General features: G+C 42.4%; 1 long non-coding RNA gene across 1 annotated transcript in view; it reads left to right on the forward strand.

Annotated features, from left to right (window-relative positions):
* The window catches only part of LOC142436107 (uncharacterized), a 52,830-nt gene that overhangs the window by 19,398 nt on the left and 10,859 nt on the right, over positions 1–22,573 (forward strand). The window lies entirely within an intron of this gene.

The following is a 22,573-nucleotide window of genomic DNA, read 5'->3' on the forward strand; positions in this document are numbered from 1 at the left end:
TATTGGCACTTTTCAAGTTATCGTATAATTCAATACCTCAATCATATCAAGAAGAGTTGTACAATCTCTACCACAGTCAATTATGGAACAATTTTCCCCTCCATAATCATTATTCATGTAATATATTTCACATACTTGCAAAAATGTATGTAACAAAACTTTCACCAGTTCAACAACTTCTGCATGTGTAATTCAGTGCCACTGAGTATTCTTTTCATGTTGTACAACCATTATTTTAATCACCCTGCATATTTTTCCACCACCATTAAAATTAATTCACTATCCCCTAAGCAAAAACTCTTCCTCCTTCACACATGGTAACCATAGATCAAGTCCCCCCCCCCTTTCTTTTGTAATGTTCCTGATATAACATTCAGATTTCCATACTTAAAACACTTCTAGAAAAGAGTTGTATATCCATTGTCAAATAAGCTTAATGCTCACTCGTGCCTCACAGATCCACTAATTACTCCCTAATTCCCCTCCCCCTTCCATATAAACCATTGCCTCAGTTATTGTCTCCATGCATCCACTTCTTTTTTGCTTCCAAACAGGGAGACAATAGCAAAAACAATTAAAAACCCAAAAAAGAAACATAAAGAAAAATAATAATAACATAAAGATACAAATTTAAGTAGAGTATAAAACAGAGAAGGCACCTACTTCTCTTTTCCTGTCCTCCTCTTCATCTGCCTCCTTGGTTGCTGTGGTAGTTGCATAATCTGTTGTCAATTTGAGACTTAAGAATGAAGGGGTGGAGTTTAGTCTGTCAGTGCGGGTGCAGTTTGATGACCTCATTTGGAGGCATTGAGGAGATAAATAGTTCCCTGGAGGCGGGACACAAGCTCATGCCCTGTGAGACATTCCTGTGAACAAGACACATGAAGCGACACTAGAGCCCTGGAGCTGAAGGAGCCACGTGGAGACCCTTGACAGCATTGAGATGTTTCCGCCTCCACTGGATCCAAAAGAATTTCCACTCACTGGCATGTGGTCTTCCTGCATTCGACATCATTGTATATGTTGTGTGAGTCTGAAAAGAATTTATAGTCTGGTATTGGATATATGGGCTAATTTCAGACTTAGTGACTTCAACTGGACTGGGCAGGTATGCTTTCTTAATGTACAATTGCTCTTTGATATAAAGTTCTCTCTTGTACACATATGAATGTCTATGAATTTTTTCCCTAGTCAACCCAGAGTAACACAGTTGTGGAGTTTCACATGTTCACTTTCCAGGCACTAGGTAGAGGTGCCCATGGTTTATGACAAGATTTAGCTAGATCCATCCTCTAGGTGATCATATTCTGGGTACAAGATCTTAACATGGCTCTGTTCAATACTTACCTTCATTGAAAAATGAATGAAGATAAGGACATTACAGCAAAGTGGGGTGAAAAAAGCAGATGGTGCCAGGCTATCAATTATCTGGGGTCTAAAAGGCTTGTCTTCAAAGAAGCAGCCATCTAAGTCAGGTGTCAAGGAAGTCCACAATGAAGAAGCACACCAGCATGTGGGATCCAAAGATAGTGACAATTAAATTCAAATGTAATGAAGGAAAAAGTCCCAGAGCTCAAATGATGAACATCCATCTTGTCGAAGGGTAGGTGAACAGTGAGAACTCAAAATCCATCTGAAGAATATCTAGTCATATTAAACCTCTGGTACATCCCCTTGAAAAGGTTTACCATCAGACAGAGATGATTGTGAACTTGATCACAGTGGATCAGACCATGGCATAATATGACAATTGGTCAGTTGACCTACCTCTCGATCCAACCTGTACTTGCTCTAAGGTAAAGTATTTCCCACTTGTTCCATAACAGTATTTTTTTTGCTGAACTTTAAAATATTGATGGTAGTCTTTCCTTTCTCATTCTTTATTTTCATTTTTATCTTTATATTATTATTATTTTCTTCTTGCAGCTTTATTTTAGTTTTGGTTTTGGTTGTTTCTATTGGGTTTCCAAAGTTGTAACGCACAGACACGGATCCCTAGAGACAATAACTGATGCAATGGTCTATAGGGCCCTAGGGGAGTAGAGGAGTAGCAAGGGTGAGGAAATTTTGGGAGCAAACAATGAATGTGGGAGGGGGAAAGAACATAAGAATTCATTATGATATATATGCATATATACATATATATTTTACAACACTGTAAACATTAAGTCAGTGAATATTTTTTTAACATTTTATTTTATTTTTTCAATCTTTTTATTGGGGCTCATAAGGCTCTTATCACAATCTGTACATACATCAATTGAGCAAAGCACCCTTACACATTCGTTGCACTCGTCATTCTCATAATTCACCTTCCACTTGGGTTCCTGGAATCAGCTCGGTTTCCCTTTTTTGCCCCTGTCCCCCTCCCTCCCCGATGCCACCCCTGGTCCCTTGATAGTTTATAAATAATTATTATATCTTATCTTACACTCCCCGGCGTCTTCCCCTTACCCACCTCCCCATTGCCCATCTCCAAGAGAGGAGGTTACACATAGGTCTCCGAGATCGGTTCTCCCTTTCTACACCCCCTTCCCTCCTGGTGTCGCCACTCCCACCGCTGGTGTTGAGGGGTTTGTCTGTCCTAGATTCCCTGTGTTTCCAGATCCCTACTGCACCGCTGTACATCTTCTGGTATAACCAGGCCCGCTAGGTAAAATTGGGGTCATGATAATTGGGAGGGGAGGAAGCGTTCAGGAACTAGAGGAAGGTTTTTACTTTCATTGTTGCTACACTGAACCCTGAGTGACTCATCTCCTCCCCACTACCCCTCTGGAAGGGATGGGATGTCCAACTGTCTACAGTTGGGCATTGGGTCCCCATCATGTACTCCCCCTCTTTCACGGTGATATGATTCTCACCACCACCCCACCTTTGTTGTTGGAGACCTGGTCTCCTCTGCCCTTCATGATCACCTATATGTTGGTGTGCTGCTTCCGTGTGAGCTTGGTTGCTTCTGGGCTAGATGGCCGCTTGTTTGCTTTCAAGCCTTTAAGTCCCCAGACACTATGTCTCTCAGTAGCCGGGCACCATCAGCCTTCTTCACCACACTTGCTTATGCACACTTTCGTCTTCAGTGATTATGTGAGGAAGGTGATCACACAATGATTGTTTTTGTTCCTTGGTGTCTGCTACATGGTCCATTCAACACCTTGTATTCGTTTAGGCCGTGTGCTTCTTCTCTTTGGGCTTTTTTGCTTCTGAGCTAGATGGCCGCTTATTTGCCTTCAAGCCTTTAAGACCCCAGACGCTATATATTTTTGATAGCCGGGAACCATCAGCTTGTCTGCTAGCTTAAGGTGGGTCTCTTGCAGGAAGCAGATTGATGGGTTATGTTTTCTAATCCAGTCCTCCAGCCTCTTACTTTTAATGTACGAATTGAGCCCATTGGTATTCAGAGTGATTATTACTGTCTCTGGCTTCATAGTTTCCATACTCTGTTTTGTGTTTTGGGTCTTTACCTATCTCCCTTCATATCAGTGTGCTGCGTTTGAGTGAGGGTTTCTATCATGTCCTCTTTTCCATCTGAGACCCTGTTGTCCTGGTACTTGTTGCTGGCATGTTAACTTCTAGATGGAGATGGGATATATGGTGGCCTCCCGATGGTTCTAGTTGGAGCTTGATCTTCTGGCCATAGTGAGTCCGCCAGTATCTTCTGCAGGGTCGGGTGACTTGAAGCATATTTTTGAGTTCTTCCTTGTCCTGGAAGACCCTTACCCTCTATCTTAATGGATAACTTGGCAGGGTGTAGGATTCTGGGTGAGGCATTTTTATCTTTCAGTTTTTGGAAGATGTTGCTCCATTCTCTCCTCCTTCATGGTTTGTGCTGATAAGTCTGAGCATATTCTTACCTGCGCTCCTTTGTATGTGACTGTCTTCCTTTCTCTTGCTGCTCATAAATTTTCTCTTTTTCCTCTAAGTTGGATATTTTTACTATTATATGTCTTGGCGTGTTGCTCTTGGTGTTTACCTTAGCCGGCGTCCTCTCTGCTTCCTGTATGAAAGTCTGATTCTCCTTTGCTAGGTTGGGAAAATCTTCTTCCAGAAATTCCTTTGCTATCTTTGCTGTCCATTTTTGTGTTATGTTGTGTTCCGGTAGACCGATTATTCGAACATTATTCCTCTTCATAGCATCTGTCATTGATCTCAGGCTGTCTTCTGTTTCGTTAATTTTCCCATCTGATTGTTTTTCTTGCTTGCTTCGTTCGGTTTGAGTGTCCTCAGTTCACTGATACGGTTCTCAGCCTCCTCAAGCCTAGATGTAGCTTCTGTGACCTTTTGTGTGGCCTCTGCTACCTCCTCTGTTAGTTTCTGCAGTTCCCTTTGGTGGGTAGAATTCATCCCCTCTATTGTGGACTTCATCCCCTCTATTGTGTATTTCATCCCTTCTATTGTTGCATCCTTATTCTGGGTTGCTTCTCTTAGCTCCTGTATTACTCTAAGCAGAGTTCTGAAGATTTCCTTTTGTGGCTGATCCATATCTGTTTCTTCTATGAGTGACATTAGGTCTGTTTAAGTGCCTCGTTTCTCTTCTTTCTTTGTTGGGAGTGATGTGGTCTGTTGATTTTTTCTTGATTCTTTCATAGGCCCCATGCTTCTGGGAGACCGAGGTAACCTTATCTATGTTATTGTTAAGGATTCTTTCAGGCAATTGCCTATGACCTACTGTAAGGGTGGGTCAGACTGCTGTGTAGACCGAGTTCCCTGTCGGGTTGGTAACCCGCAGTGCAGAGATGTATCAGCAGCTGGAATGGGGGCTGGAGCCTCAGTGAGTGTCCTCAGGCTGCTTTGACCAGGTGTGACAGGGTACCCTTAGCAACCCCCTTTATGGGGAGTGGAGGTTAGTAATAAAAAGGATTTAAAAGGTTAACGATTTAAAAATAGTTTTTAACAAAATATTGGGAAGGAGGAAGAAAAAAATTGGAGAGAGAGGGAGGAGAATCTGTAATAGAAGAGGGACAAGCTGTGATACTAGTAGAGGTGGAAGGAGAAGAAAAAGAGAGAGAGAAGGAGAATCTATAGAAAAGGGGCAGAAGAGAAATAAAAGCATTAATGAAAAAGGAGGAAGGAAGGAGAGAGAGAGTACAGCACAGAAAGTAAAATAACGGGAAGAAGAAATTAAAAACAAAAAACAAAAAACACAAAAAGGCAAAAAAAAAAACCTATGCTAGATGGAGGATGTGTAGATGTGTATATCTGAAAATTTCCCCCTTTTCCTCTAAGCGCTGGTGATGCCTAATAGAGCGCAGAGGTGGGTGAGTTCGTGTTGTCCCAAGATATGGTGCTGATCTATGTGATGGTGGGAATGCTCTTCAGCTCAGCAAGCCCTTCTAGGTCCAGCCGCTCCCCACTGGCAGTCCTTGTGCTCTAGCTGGGAAGTGCTAGGACAGCTAAGGGTACTGTGGGGGGGCACAGGCCACTGTGCCCATCTCCTGTGGTGTCTGGGGAGGGCTGCGGCAGGCTTAGGGCTGGCACTGGGGACCCCACAGGGCCCCCAGGTGGTGAGAGCCGGCTGTAGCTCACTGACGGCTCCGCAGGGACTGCAAAGCTGAGTCCTAGGCTCCACCGCAGTTGGAATGTTTGATCTGCCCGGGCTGTGAGCGGGCACGGGAAGGCCCCTTGGACAGCAGCACGAAACGGCAGGGGGCAATGGCCCCTGTTCTCCGCCCAGGCTCAGAGCTCAGAGCCGTGTGGACAATGGCGGCTTGGCGCGAAACCGCAGGGGGCAATGGTGCCCGTCCTCTGCCCCCACTCAGAGCTCAGAGCTGTGCGGACAGCAGCGGCTTGGTGTGAAACCGCAGGGGGCAATGGCGCCTGTCCTCCGCTCAGGCTCAGAGCTCAGAGCAGTGGCTGCCGGGGTCCCTGCAGCACCCTGGGGAAGGCACCCACTCTTGTGCCTGGCACCGGGAGGGGCCCTCGGGCAGACTCAGCAGCACGGGCCACGGCGCTCTGCGGAAGCGCAGGGTCCGGGACAGGCGCGGGTTGGGCTATGGCTCCCGCCGGCGGGAAATGCTCAGCGCAGGGTCCTTGCCGGGAGTGGAGCTGTTGCTAGGCTGCAGGGGGTGGGTGGGGTGGGCGGCCAGCACACAGAGGGCCGGTGGAGAGGTCCTCGGCAGCAGTGTGAGTGGTGGTCACCCGTGGGGGTCGCCAGACAACCTGCGGGTCTGCCCCCCAGAGCTTGGATAAATGGAGGGAGGGACACGGCCCCAGGGCAGATCTCTGCCTTGAAGGGAGAGGGGAACCACGGGAGAGGAAAACTTCTCTCCTAGTGGGGATCCGCGAGTGGGCCGCTGGTGTAGGGGAGCGCGTGACCTGCTGCGCTGGTCTAAGCAGGGCAGGCAAGCGACTCTGGGCGGGGGTCCGGTTTGGGGATGGAGCTTAGGCTAGTCGCCAGTGAGATGGTGGCAGCTTAGTGACCAGAGATGTCCCACGAGTCCGGTCCTGTTTCACCTAGACCCCTGCTCAGGACAAATGTGTGGGGTGGTACTGGGGTGCTGTCCCAGGGGGATATTTCACTCACCAGACCCCTACTATTCAGCTACCTGGACACCAAATCTGCTTTGTTTGGAGGAGCTCTCAGAGTATGCAGGTGTCCAGGTCGGCCATCTTCCTGGCTTTAAACATTTTATTAGGGACCTATACAACTCTTAACACAATTCATACATACATCAATTGTATAAAGCACATCTGTACATTCTTTGCCCTAATCATTTTCAAAGCATTTGCTCTCCACTTAGACCCTTTGCATCAAGTCCTCTTTTTCCCCCTCCTTCCCCGCTCCTCCGCCCCCCTGTAATGTGCCCTTGATAATTTATAAATTATTATTTTGTCCTATCTTACCCTGTCCGGAGTCTCCCTTCACCCCCTTTTCTGTTGTCTGTCCCCCCAGGGAGGAGGTCATATATAGATCTTTGTGATTGGTTCCCTCTTTCCAACCCACTCACCCTCTACTTTCCCAGTGTCGCCCCTCACACTTTTGGTCCTGAAGGTATCATCCACCCTGGATTCCCTGTGCCTCCAGCTCCTATCTGCACCTGTGTACATCCTCTGCTCTATCCAGACTTGCAAGGTAGAGTTTGGATCATGGTAGTTGGGGGGGGGGGGAGGAAGCTTTTAGGTACTAGAGAAAAGCTGTAGTCTTTATCTGTGCTACATTACACCCCGACTGACTCATCTCCTCCCCTAGACCCCTCTGATTGGGGATCTCCAGCGGCCTACAAATGGGCTTTGGGTCTCTACTCTGCACTTCCCCCTTCATTCACTATGGTAAGATTTTTTTTTCTGACGCCTTATACCTGATCCCTTCAACACCTCTTGATGGCACAGGCTGGTGTGTTTCTTCCATGTGGGCTTTGTTGCTTCTGAGCTAGATGGCCATTTGTTTACCTTCAATGCTTTAAGACCCCAGACCCTATCTCTTTTGATAGCCGGACACCATCAGCTTTCTTTGCCACATTTGCTTATGCACTTGTTTGTCCTTGGCGATCATATCATGGAGATGTGCAAACAATGATATGATTTTTTGTTCTTTGATGCCTGATATGTGAATATTATATACATCTATTTTTAAAACTACATAAAAACAAAGCTTGACCAAGGGTTACCGTGGGTGGAGGAGATAGGGTTGTTGCTTAGGGGGAAGTCAGTTTATATGAATGGTGGCGGGATAATTTTGAATAGGATATCAATAATGGTTGTAAACATGAAGAGTATAATCAAAGACACTCAATTGTACATATAATAGTGGTTGAATTGGAGAATGTTTTCCTGTGTACATTTTGCCAAAATAAAAATGTAATGATATGAACAAAGAGGAAGAAAAAATTTTAATTGATAGTGATGATAATTGTATACCCCCCACTTTATTAAAAAAAAGAAACATATTTATTAATAAAGTATTTATTTGTCTTTCCTCTGTCAAACTCTGAGCCAATTATTTTCCCCAGACTGCCCGGGGAGGTGCAGAGAAGGGAAATTTTGGGCAGACAGACATGGGACAGAGAAATGTGGGGGGTGGATATGGCTCCTTCACATGGCAAAAGGGATGAGGAAGGCCACCATCAGGCAGAAAAGCCTGAGGTCCTTCAAGAAGGCAAAGTCCAGGATGGCATAGGAGAAGGGTGGCTGCTTCAGAGAAGGGTTCCTGGCATAACCCAGGATGAGGCTCCCAAACCCAGTCCCAATGCGGGCTCCATAGATGCCACTCCAACTGTGGCAGCCCCAATGAGCTTGGTTGCTGTGTCAAAGTCCATTGAGATATGCTGGTTTGAAAGCTGTGACTAGAGATCAGTGAGGTCAGGGAATGTGGGGCTGCCAAGCTGCTGAAGCGCTCCTCTGTCAGTGCCTGTGCTGTTTCTGCGCGACAGACAAGGGTCACCTCATCAGCTGGGAGGCGCTTCTGACCAGAGGAGGGGTGGAGAAGAATTTGGCGCTGACAAAAATTTTTAAGGGATGAGGGTAGTGGCAGGCGAGCTGCTCCTACTGCAGAGAAGACTGACGTGTATGCCTCTTCTTTGTATGATTGAATTATATCATATGTGCATGAAATTCCAATAAAACTGTTTTTAGAAAAGAAACAGAAGATCATCTGTGACTTACACAGACCCTCAGTGTAGGGTTTTGGTTAACAGGCTCATGGCCCAGTTCCTGTCTTTGTGAATAGCATTCTATTATCACACTGCTATGCCCTTTTCTGCTGCCTGCTGTTGTTTACACAATCAGTAAGGTTGAATATTTGTCTCCAAGTCTATATGACCAATGCAATCATCAATTATAGTTTTCAGAGGTTTTTTTGAAAAAAAATTTACTGACCCCTGATCTAGGGGAAGAGTGTGGATGAAAAAGAGCAAGGCTTCATGAAATACATAATTTTAAAGTATGATGATTTTTGACAGAATATAATACTTAAAAATTCACTAAAAATATGTCAGAACTACCAACCCCAGTTAGACAGTGGTGACTTGCCTAGCTGTTAAATGAAAATTCAATCTTTCAGAACCACCAACTTCTCTGTGAGAGAATTAGTGGTAGAATAATCTCATAAGGAAATACAGGCTTGGAAATCTTATGGGAGCAGTTCTAGTTTGTCCTATAGGATTACTATGAGTTGGAACTGATCAATGTCAACAGAATTTTAGTTTGCTTGAAAAGCAACTTTTTACACTATATTATACTTGAATAAATGACACCAAGTTTCAAACCACCAACTGTACAGCCATTAGTTGAAGCCATAAGAGTTAGCACTACCCAGGCACTCCACTGAGTCTGCCTGAAAGATTCTTCGACTGGCAGTTACATGAACTCTTGTCAACTTAAGAAGGGGTGGAGTCTATCCTGTCAATCAGGTTGCATCTTAGTGACCTCATTTGGAGGTACGAAGGAGATAAATAGCTCACTGAAGGCTAGATACACTCTCTCCCTGTGAGGCATTGCTGTTGACAAGCCACATGGAGCTATGCTAATGGCAGCCAGAACCTTGGAGCTGGAGGAGCCATGTGGAGGCCCACGCCAGCAGTAAGATGCTTCTAATGCCACTGGATCCACAAGACTTTCAACCCACTAACCTGTGATCTTCTTGCACTCAGCGTTGTATCATGTGTTGCATGAGACTGAAGAGGAATTACAGGACGGTATCAGACATATGGGCTACTATTGGACTCATGGGCTTGTCTGGACTGGAGTGATATGTGTTCTCAATATGCCATTGTTCTTTATATAAACTTTTTTCCTATACAGGTAGGAGTGTCCATGAATTTGTTTCTCCAGTCTACCAGGACTAGCACATTGACCTTCTCAAAAGAGATGCTGATTACCCCTGGAAAATTTCTACTATCTATGGAACAAGCTCATTTTGGTTGGCTGTTTTTCTCTCTATGAGAATGTTTTCTTTTCTTACAATACAACTTTGAATTCACAGATATTAAGGGTAGGCACTTAATCATAAAAAACAAGCAAACATAAATTCCTAGTGTGAAATAATGAGATGAAGAACCCTGGATCACAATAGAAACACAGACTAGAAACTTCCTTTCCAAATACTCATGATCCAGAATCCTTCCTTCTGTCCATGCCCTTACAGAGCCCTGCAAAACAGCTCCCTCCCTCCCTGCATAGGAGGTTTGTGTCTGTATTCACTCTGACTTCTCTCTGTGTCTCTTCCCCACCATTATACATGGATGTGTGATTGACTTTTAGACTGTCCTTTAGCGGATACAGTGTGTTCTTGGCAATGTCTCTGGAGATGGTAAACCAGCTTTCATGGAATCTGTACAATACGTGATATAAACAGTACTGATAAGATACCCTGCAGGCCTTGAACTTGGCTGCTACAGGTCATGGAAAAGTTACTAAATGTAAATCCAGAGTTTGCACATTAGAATCTCAAAGATGTCTTATGCTCAATCAAGTCTCCTTCAGACTCATCCAGTTGCACATTACACACTCATCCAGTTGCACATTACAGTTGACATTTTCAAACAGTATATGCCGGTCATGAAAACGATCACACATGTCAACTGTCTGTAACTCATGCCCACTCACACACACTTGCTCTCAATAACATTACTTATTGAAATAGCTGCCTGAAAAACACAGCTTAGTACAGACTCCATGATGAGTCTGTGTTCATACAGATTGCATAATAGGGACTCTTGTAGATTATGGTACTGAGGATCTTCTCCAAGAACTGTATTGTTGGGATTGGGGTGTTTTTTTTAATCAGCAGAAGGAAGGCCTTTATTTGCATATGCTTCTCCTTGAGAGAAAGAGCCAGGTTCACAAATAAAGCAGTCACAATACCTCATGCTTCAATCCCTGAGCGTTTCACCTCAGAGTTTCCCCAAGAAGAGGAAGAAACTGACATACTGGCAATGAGGCCTATTATCCCAAGTGTATTATTCAGAGTGAGTAAGACCTCAATTTGAATAAATACATCATGAGACTATATCTGATGGGCTATGTTGGTATGCATGTGATTTGTAAGTTTGTAATAAAGTTTAAAAGGAATCAATCTGGGATGAGAACCTTGACTGCTTCCTCAGAGAACACATTCCCTTCCATGATTTTTCCATTCTCCAAGACCAAGCTCCTGTTCTTTCAGGCCACAGAAAGTGATGAAGAAGATGGTTGAGAAAGGTGAGGATGACTAGGATGACTTTAGGAATAAAGGCAATTGTATTCTTCTCTCGGGGACTTACATCTTTATAAGACACTCAGAACAAAACCAGGAACACTTAAATTGTCAGATACACATTTTCTCTTCTGCAATAGATTATGGAAAATCATTAGATACTCAAAAGCTTGAAGGTCAGCTAAATCTAGAAATCTCATTGAATTCAGCCCAAAGTGGCTCCCATTCAATGTATGCTGTACATAGGAATGGCTTTTGTAAGTCACTAAGAAGGAAGAGCTTTCCTTTGACAACTATACTCTTACATCTGCTCAAGAGTCATTCTAAGGTGAAAAGAGTACCTGCAACAATGAAAAATTTACCTTTGGCACAGGAAGACATTTCTTGTCCACAAAGTCATCATTGATAAAGTTATTCACACATAATCTTACATTTTATACAGGATCTTATACCAAAATAGCTGAAATTCCTCACCTACAGTTGTGTGTCACTGCATACTGGGAATGTTACCGGTAACAAACAGCAAATTAACTAGCAAAGCCACCAGGAGGATGAGAAGCTGATTAACAGGACAAATGTGGATTCTCTGGGTGAAACCAGAAAGAGTGTCCGACATTTTGTGCGGCTGTGAAGATGAAGATACAGCATCCAGCATGAAGAACTGAATGATCCTGTTTGGCCCTAGAATTCTCCCCGAATCCTGAATTTTCACAAAAGTTAGTATGTTTCCTGGACTATCATGGCCTGCAGGTTCTGAAGGATAGACTGATAGAGGATATTAGCACCCAGGTAATAAAATGCAATTGGTGAATTTATGTGTTTTTCAGATGGGATTGCAGAAAAGACACACACACACACACACACACACACAGAAACATTAGGCCACGAATGTTAGGAAAAACAACCAAAGCTGTGCTGACTCCTGAGATTCCCAAATTTTGGAGACTTGACTGCAAAATTTGTGGTAATGGGGCCCTGAGTTTGCGCTCTCCCCTGGCGGGGAATAAAAGGAAAAACAACAAAAGCAAAAATCAGCAACAACAAAAATTGTGTCATTTGAAGAAATTCAATATAAAATAGGCAGACTGCCTACCTTTTAATTAAATCATTAGCTAGATCATTGCCAGAATTCCCCACAGAGTGTGATGGAAGCACATACTGTTAAGACTGTCAGCCAATACTCAAGCACCATTTTCCTGAAGTCTGACTGGAAAGTATTTTATCTGAGCGTCATGAGAACTCTGATGCAGGGACCACTGGCAGAGTCATTTCTTGTCCTTAAAGGTTAAGAAGCTGATTGTTGCTGTAGGACAGAATATATTCTTTTGTTACAATATAACTTTTTAATTCATAGATGCCAGGAGTAGGCACAGAAGAATTATTTTTTTGAATTAGAGATCTGTGAGGAACTGTGAGATTTAGAAGAATCCACATATAACCACAGGAAATCAGCCTTGAAGCTCCAGCTGCTCCTGGGTCTGAATCTTGTGCTCTGTGCATCTGGAGTGCCCCCTGGAGACCAGTATTCTCCCTGCAGGGGAGGTTTGTGTTTGGGCTCTTACTGACTTCCCCTCACTGTGTCTTGCACAGTAATACATGGCCGTGTCCTCGGCTTTCAGGCTGTTCATCTGCAGATGCAGTGTGTTCTTGGTATTGGCTCTGGAGTAGGTGAATCGGCCCTTTACTGAATCTGTATAGTATGTACTACCCCCAGTACTAATGCCTGCGACCCACTGCTGGCCCTTCCCTGGATACTGGCGGACCCAGGTCATCCAGTGATCACTGAAGGTGAATCCAGAAGCTGCACAGGAGAGTCTCAGAGACCCCATGCTTTCTCAGATCGCCCCCAGACCCCACCAGCTGCACCTCACACTGGACACCTGCAAACAGACACTCTGATTAGATGACTTACACACCAACACACGCACACACTATTATACACACACACAGCAAGCTCTACAATGATTACCATGTAAAATGGCCAAAATGAAAGCCAAGTTTGGTACGAAATTCATTATGTGTCCTCTGGACTAGCTCCTGATTTCAAAATATTAACAGCAGAGACCCTTGAAACTGGCACTGTCCTCTGAGATGTCCCACATCAGAGGTTGTGGTTGTTTTATCAGCAGGCAGAGAGCTGCATTTGCATGTCCCCTGATATTTAGAAGCAGATGAGTAGAGAATATGGACAAGAGTTCTCCCTCGGACTGAGAGAAACACGAGCACCTCCAACAGAAAACAGCTCTTAAACAGGTTGTTTATCAAGCATTGCTTTAATTGTTATGTATTATCAATCTTTTAAAAAATAGTTTTCAATGTGTGAACTTTATATTACATACATAACAGACTTCCTGTGTCGTATGAGCATTCACAATGCATCCTCTCTTGTTCACCTTACGGACTGGATACACATGATAGTAGACCGTTCTATTACCTCTTTCTTGTGTGGGAACCTTACTGATTTTTCTTTCCTTCTAAGGCATTTCCATATTTCAGTGATATTTGTACAGTGTGGACAGGAAGTTCTTCATAAAGCATGTCCACAAAACATGCGGAATGGTGTCTCCTCTCTGGTTTCTGATCTGAGATTCCTGCCCTCCTGCTCTTGGGATGATCAGGAAACCTGGCTATTGATCACTTTTGTTCATCTTCTAAAAAAGTCATTTTTCATATAATCAGATTACTGGTTGTGTTCCTGTTATTTCATTTATCTTGGTTACTTTTTTATTGCCTCTCCCAGGCGTGTGCTACCTATGCCATGGATATTACCTATGCATGCTCATCTTTTTCTAGTTCCATTACTTGGAAACTGAACTAATCCATCTCAGTTTTACTTCTATACTATACAATTCTGTGTTGCTATGAATTCCTCATTAAGTTCTCTTCAGATGAACCCCACGGTTTGTGATCTTGTGATTTAATTTTCATTTAATCCAGTACAGCCATCCAGGATGTGAAAATCATTAAACACATGTTCATGATACAAATAGTATATATCCATATATTCATCACTCACACTCACTGCCATGAGTCAGTGCAGACTCATAATGACCCTATAGACAGGGTAGAATTGTCCTTGAGCACTTCTGAAACTGTAACTCTTTATGGGAGAAAATAGACCCGTTTTTCTACTGTGGAACAGCTAGTGCTTAAGAACTCCTGAAATTTCAGGTCTCAGCTTAATGAGTAACCAAAACACCACCAGGGTTTATTTATGCATACATGTATTTAAATGTGTTTATGCATACAACATATAAATGAATTAATATTTAAATTTATGTGGTGTTTTGTAATATTTAGGAAGACAAGATTTTCAGAGAAAATATTTTGGAGGGAAAGGAAACCCTAGTTACTAACAGGAAGCTCCTTGCTCCCATCCCTCCCCCATTGCCCTTGCCCAGAAGTCTGGCTCCTGTGCTTTGTGCAGGCCATGAGATCTCTATAGACTGAGGTCATTATTGCAGGATAGGTTGTGCCTGGATGGTACTGAGTCTTCTCACTGTTCCTCTCACACAGTAATGGACAGCTGTGCCCTCAGTGGTCATTGCGCTCAGCTGCCGGGAGAACGGATTGGTGGACATTCTTTTGGCGCTTGAGAGTCAACTCTATTGAAGCGGGTAATTGTTTTCTGCTGCTCAGACATACTGATAACAACCACTGAAAACTTTTTTGCAGGTTGTAGTAGATCCAGCTCCAAAAATATGGAGCCACCAGAGACAGAATATCTTAAGGGGGAGGATTTGTGGTGCATTTGTCACTCCTGGGCTCAAATCCTGATGCTGTACCTGTAACAGGACACTCAGGGCATGGAAAAAATCCATGATGACAACTAATGCAAACCTCTTTTATGTCAACCCATTTTTAGAATCTCTTGATACTATCAGGCCAAAGAATACCCAAAAGAAAATAAAAACTGATGAACAAGTGATGTAGTTCCTACAGAACTCTGACCACTATGTGGTGTCTTGCACCAAGTTTTGAACTTTAATCTGGAAATTGAAGGGGTGATCTACATGTTAGAATCCCAGGAGAGAAAAGTAGAGAAATTTTCCATCTTTTCTCATAAATCACAATGAGAAAGTCTAATGCCTTCCTTTTCTCTGGGATTACCGCTGTTTATTGAGAAATCAAGATTCTTAAGCAGAAGACCAGAGAAACTATTGGGACACAGAAAGCACAGAGAGTGTTAGGAAATTTGGATTATATTAAGACCCGCAATTGATAATGGATATTTATTCTACCATGTTTTCTCAGTTCTCTGCATATTCTCTTGAGAGTTCTCTCCTCTTTCTTCTTCCTAACATCTCACTAAGCATCCGTTTGGAGAGTGAAACATGTACAGAGTTTTGAGACTCAAAGTGGGTAAAGGACATGAACTTGACCAAAGGAAACATTCAAGTTGCAAAAAAACACATACAAAGATATTAACTCCCATTATTTATTAGTGCTGTTATTGTGTGGTCGGTTGGCTTTGTTTGGTTTTGAGATCATTTCTTGGAATGGTTACAGAATGCCTGGCCATATTTTCTGGAAAACATTTTAAGTACTTTCATAGAATTAAAAAAAACATGTTCAATGCAATCTATAGTGTGCTTTGTTTATTGTTTCCACTGATTTTCATTGTTCATCACAGTAATACAGAATCTTTGAAAACTTCAGCAGGTTCTTTATGCAACATGCTATACTGAGCAAATAAACTGAGAAGCTGTACAAAATGAAAACAATGACATCAAGATTGTAGGAAGCTGTATTAATAATCTGTCATGCAAGTAACATAGTACTACATGTTGTAAGATAGTATGACTTGTAAACCTTACTGATGAAGATCAGGGACTGCTGATTTCACTTTAGTTTAAAATTCATTGTAAAGAAATTAACTCCCCACTAAGGGACCAATAGAAAATATCAAGATAAATGGAGATAATATTGAAGTTGTGAAGGAGTTCATCTTGCTTGTATCTACAATCAATACTCATGGAAGCCACAGTCAATCAAATGATGAAGTTCATTGAGCAAACTTGCTGCACAGAACTCCTGAAAGGTTGAAGATCAAGGATGACTCTTTGAGGACTGAGATGTACCTGGCCCAACCTATGTGGTTTCCAATTGCCTCATATACACGTGCAACTCAGAAAAAGAAAGAAAAATAAAAGATTAAACGGTGTATTTGAATTATGGTAATGGTGAATAATTTGATGGTAGGATGGACAGCCAGAAAAACAAAAAAAAGTATATTGGATGATGTACTCTTATAATGCTTACTTGAAAGAAGTGAGGAGGTGATTACTTCATCTCAAGTACTTTGGACATGTATCAGGAAAATCAGAACTTGGAAAAGAACATAATGGTTGATGAAGCACAAAGTTATTTTTAAAACTGACCTTTAGCAAGATAGATTGGCACAGTAACTGCAACAAAGGCCTCATACATGACATCTGTGAAAATGAAGCATGACCCGTTTTTCATTCTGTTTTCTCGATTGTTGCTGTGAGTCCAAACTGAGTTAATATGATTTTAAACAGCAAAATGCAATGCCAGTGACAAATATTGTACTCAGTGGAGAGGGAGTGAAAGCATTCCCCTTTCAGATTGAAACCAGATAAGGATACCATTAAATACCAAACTTATTTCATATTGTGCTGAAACTCTATGATAGTTACATAATCTGGTGTCAACTTAAGACTATTAAAAGTGAAGGCGTGGAGTTTAGCCAGTCAATCAGATCGTAGACTGATTACCTCATTTTGGGGCGCTATGGAGATAAATAGCTTGCTGGAGGCAGGATACACACTCACTCCCTGCGAGACATTCCTGCTGATAAGAAACATGGAGCTACACTCGAATCCTGCAACTGGAGAACCACTTGGAGACCGCCTGCCAGCACTGAGATGCTCCCACCGCAACTGGATCCACAAGACTGCCCAGCCACTGGCATGTGATCTTTCTGCATTCGGTGTCATCACATGTGTTACATGAGTCTGAAGAGGAATTTGTAGATTGGTATCAGACATATGGGCTAATATCGGGCCTAGGGACTTGAGCTGGACTGGGCTGGGATGTTTTCTCAGCTTTTTTTTACACTTGCTCTTTTTATATAAAGCTCTTTCTTAAACACATGTTTCTCTAGTCAACCCTAACTAACACAAACTCTTAACTACAGCTATCAATTAACACATGTAAAACAAGGGCATCCAAAACGGCAACAAAGAAGTAAAACTCTTCTATAGTTGCTGATGGCATCATTCTAAACATAGAAAAGCCAAAAGCCATAGAAGACAATTATTGAAAGTAGTTGAAAGATTAAAAATTTTCACAGGTTATAAGGTCAACATAGAAAATCAGTTTGAGTTCCACATACCAATAGAGAAAGTTCTGAAAAGGAAATAAAATGTACACTGGTGCATATGGGCACTGGAGGCACAGGGAATCCAGGGTGGATGATACCTTCAGAACCAGGGTGTGAGGGGTGATACTGGGAGAGTAGAGGGTGAGTGGTTTGGAAAGGGGGAACTGATTACAGGGATCTACATGTGACCTCCCTGGGGGAGGGACAGCAGAGAAGTGGGTGAAGGGAGATGCCGGATAGGGAAAGATATGACAAAATAACGATCTATGGATTATCAAGGGGTCATCGGGGGGGGGGGATGGGGAGGGAGGGGGAAGAAAAAAAGAGGACCTGATGCAAGGCTTAAGTGGAGAGCAAATGCTTTGAAAGTGATTAGGGCAAAGAATGTACAGATGTGCTTTATACAATTGATGTATATATATATATATATGTATGGATTGTCATAAGACATGTATGAGACCCTAATAAAATGTTTAAAAAATAATATCATTTACAATAACCACCTAAAAGTTAAAATAAATTGAAATAAACCTAAGCAGAGAAACAAAAGTCTTACATAAAGAAAACTATAAGAAAAATACTACTCCCCCCCAACACCACCACAATAAAGAAAATTTAAAAGAAAAAGAAAAACACTTCCAAGGTACCAAATGACACACAAATAATTAGAATAATGGACCATGTTCAGGAAGATGAAGGCTTACGTATGTGAAAATAATACACTCTAAGTGATCTATAATTATAATGCACTTCTGAACAAGATACAGCGTCGGTCTTTAAGGGCATGGAAATTGCTGACCAAATTTTAAAAGAAAATACTCATCAAGTTAAAAAAAATGAAACAGACCCATGATAAGCAAGGTCAGAACTACCCACCCGTCATACCTCAGAGATCCTGTGGTGTTGTGGATTACACAGTCGACTATTAATTGAAAGTTCTGCTGTTCATGAGCACCATATACTCCTCAGGAGAAAGATGACACTTTCTGATCATTGAAAGTTTTAGTCTCAGAAATCCAAAGGGACCTTATGTTTTCTCCTGTATGATTTCTATGAGTCTTCATTGACTCAACAGCAGCCTTACCCATTTTCTATCACTTATTTTAGTGGAGTATATTTCTGTTTTTCTGTATATTTGCTTTCACAATAGTTTTTCCTCTTCTAAGTTAAGACAAAATAGAAGAGTTTCTACTGGAGTTTCCTCTCAATCAGTTGCTTAGCGGTGGGAAAAAAGCCAAACCAAGATACAGCAGAAAATCTCATCTGTGCTCACACACACACACCTGCTTCTGGTTCCTGGGCCTGTTAATTTGGACCTGACCTCCCCCTGCTGATCTTTACATCAGTCACCCCTCCAATAGCCACCCCCCCACACACCCCAGCTGTCCTGCAGGGTTGTTTGTGTGGGGGCTCACACTGACTTTCCCTCTCCTTGGCTCCTTCCACAGTGGTTGTCAGGGGTCACAGAGCTCAGCTGCAGGGAGAACTGGTTCTTGGATGTGTCTGGGTGAGGGACACTTGGTAGACCAAGCAACTAAGCGACAAAATGAGCAATCTCTTCCTCCAAAACCAATCCCACTGTGATTGCATCTATTCCGACTCATAGGAAACTTAGAAAACTGATTGGAACTGCTCGTTAGGCTTTCTCTGACTGTAATTATATACAGGAATAGAAGTCATCTTACTCAGGGGAACTGTTGGCTGGTATGAATCCCTGACCTTGTGTTGAGCAACCAAATCTTATCCCACAGCACCACCATAGCCCTTTATATCTCTGCACCAACAGACCCATATTACAGGGTTTCCTAAATGTCACTTTTAGAATCCAAATCATAATATTTTCAACATTATTATATACATATGAACTCTGCACTATGAATAAGCAAGGCCATAGTATAAATGATGGCCTTTGACTTGTGATGCTGAAAAAGAATGAGGAAAGTGCTGTGGGGAGACCTGGCACTATAACAATCAGGTCTGTTTTGAAGGGAGAACAGCCAGCAAGTTCCTTAGAATCATGGATGGTGAGACTCTTGATACCAGTCCCTTGAGAAAGACATCATCCATGATAAAGCAGGAGATCAATGAAGAGTAAGGCGCATCATGAAATGGATTGACACATTGGCTGTAACAATGGGCTCAAAAATATTCATTGTGATTATGGTGCCGAAGAAGGCATTATTTCATTCTGTTGTACATGGCATCACTGAGAACTGGAACTGACTCTATGGGACTTAACATATTCAAACACACCACATTCTTCCCATGTTGAATGTCAGTGCTGGGGAAAAGGTATATATTTTATGTTGGAAAACACACCTAGCAAAGGGAAATATGTAACAATACACTGTCTTTATAATAATTCTTATGTTGCCATTCACTTTGTCTCGGGTAATTACTCTTGTAAATGTCTTGTCTATGTAATGATATGACTATAAGCATCCAAGGTTGTTTGGGTGCAGGGTGGTTATTAGACCCTGAATCAAATAAAAGAACTGTCCAAATAGGATTTTCTTTTCTGTAATACTGATGGGAGACAGTTATCAGGTCTTTAGTCAACGGACTCACTGAGTGGTTTTAAACTGCCAATCTTTTGGCTAAAACTTGAGCATTTAATCATTGTGCTACATAGTTTTGTGGTCCAGGTTCACCTAAGTATAATTTACACGTACCGACCTTTACTTTCTGAAGATGAACATTTCTCTTCATGTTGACCAGAGTTAAGATTATATAGATTTCTTCAATGTCGGCACTACTGCTGAATTTTGATCCTTGAGTATTTATTGTAGGATGCTGTGCTATACATTGTGTGATTTTAGTAACAACCTGAACGTTATCTCTATTGCCTGAAACAGCAACCACAGTTGTGATAACCAAGAGTGACTCTAATAAAGGCCAATTACCCTATAAGAAATATCAAAGAAGAATTGATGCATTTGGGTTTTGGTGCTAGAGAATAATATTAAATATATCACAGGCTGCCTGAAGGACAAGCAGGTCTATCTTGGAATAAGCACATCTTGGATGCTTCTTGGAAGCATTCAGATAAGACTTTATCTCACTTATTTGGGCATGTTGTTAGGAGGAACCAGAACCCGGAGAATGGTCTTGTGCTTGGTAGATTAGACTGTCAATGAAAAGGAGAGAGACTTTCAAGGAGGCGGATTGTCACAAAGGCTGCAACGATGAGTCAAACAGAGGAATGATTCTGAGTGCACTTCCGGGCAGCATTTCATCCTGTTGAACACGGGTCTCTGTGATATGAAGCCAGCTCAAGGGTGCCTAACAATATCAACGTATACAATTATGGTCCAGATCATTGTAAGTTCAAATCATTACATAATGTACACTTGAGAGCATTCACTGGAATGAAAACATTGAACATCTACCTGATGGCTTGGAGACAATTTTGGGCTCACATGAGAATTTTTCCTGCATTAATATTTTTATAACAAGGCTGGTGGCATAGTGGTCATGTGTTGCGCTGAGATCTGCATGCCAATGCCCACTCCAAAGAAGAAAGACAGGGTTTTCTACTCCCATAAGCAGTTAGAATCTCAGAAACCCACAGGGTGCCACCATAAATTGCCATCAACTCGATGACAGTGAGGTTTTTTTTTTTTATTATTTCTAACTTTGACAACACACAGCTCTTGCTAATCCTCTGAATTGTACACTGAGATCTCGTTGATACCTATTACTATTGAAAGGTGAAACAGACAAATCCTATTTCACTGAAAAGATGGCAGGTTCAGATACATGAAGGTTCCCTAGAATCTGTGCTTGGTAGTCCCTAGAGAGGTTCTGACAAGGTGGGGAAACCACAGCTTTTGAGAGGAAAACATCACTGACTTGTCTTTCACATCTGCTGAAACCATGCCTGATGTACTAAGGTTTGTGTTTGGGCTCACACTGAATTCCCATCACTGTGTCTCTAGCACAGTAATACATAGCTGTGTCCTCAGGATTCACGGAGCTCAGTTTTAAATAAACTTCGCCCTTGGAGGTGTCCCTGGTGATGCTGACTCAGGACTGCAGAGCTGGATTATAGTCTGTGCTCCTATTACTCCACATCACCCCAACCCATTTCAGTCCCTTTCCTGGAACCTGGCGAATCCAGTGCATATTATTGCTGGTTAAAGAGAATCCAGAGACGGCACAGGTAAGAGACAAGGTCTGTGAGGGCTTCACCAGTCCAGGGCCTGACTCCAGTACCTGCACCTGGGCCAGGACACCTGGGGATAAAGAGAAACACCGTGAGTCATGTGGTCAGATGCTGCATCCCCAGACTTCATGTGTGAATCCCTGAAGCACTTACCTTCCGGCGTCGCCACCAGAAAGAGGAAAACCCACACACAATTCATGATCATGTGGATAAGAATCGTTACACCCAGAAAATACTCTCCAGTTTGCGAAGGAATATGAATTTAAGTACATGCATGCTGTGATTTTATGGGACTGGTATTTGCATGTGGTAGGTGCACTTGTATTTAAAGGTGGAAAGGGTTGAATGGAGCTTGTAGCTCTGGGACTCAGACTATTAAAGTGATGCTGGTGGAGTCCTTGGGAGAATACAGTCTTCTCTCTGAGGTGTTCACTGTACCAATCACATGAATATCTGTGCAGATTTCATGTTCAATGTAACTTCATGTGCATTCCCATCAAAAGTACCCAAATGATCTATTGAAATTCAAGACAATCTTTATCCTCACCATGCTTTGGAATCAAGACCAGGTCAACCTGAATCTTTTTGTACATCTGAACACACAGGGGAAAAAGTGGATATCATCCCAAATTCTTCTTCCCCCCAATACATTTTACAATATTTGGAAAGAGGTAAAAAATACTTCAATGTTATTTTCTATATTTAGAGTTGGAATGAAAAGGTTTCCTAACAGCAGGGCTATTTGTGAGGCTAAAAGAAACCACAGAAATAGGAAGCTCAGTTTTCCACCCATGAATTAGTACCCGGGGTGGGTTTTGGGTCAATGTGTTCTGAGAACCCCCTGTTGACAGCATCCCATCACATACAGGAGAGGTGTTTGCTGGGCTTACACTGTCTTCCAACTTCTGTGGGTCGCACATCAACATTTTCTCTG

Source organism: Tenrec ecaudatus, unplaced genomic scaffold (genome assembly GCF_050624435.1).
Source record: "Tenrec ecaudatus isolate mTenEca1 unplaced genomic scaffold, mTenEca1.hap1 Scaffold_1513, whole genome shotgun sequence".
Lineage (NCBI taxonomy): Eukaryota > Metazoa > Chordata > Mammalia > Afrosoricida > Tenrecidae > Tenrec > Tenrec ecaudatus.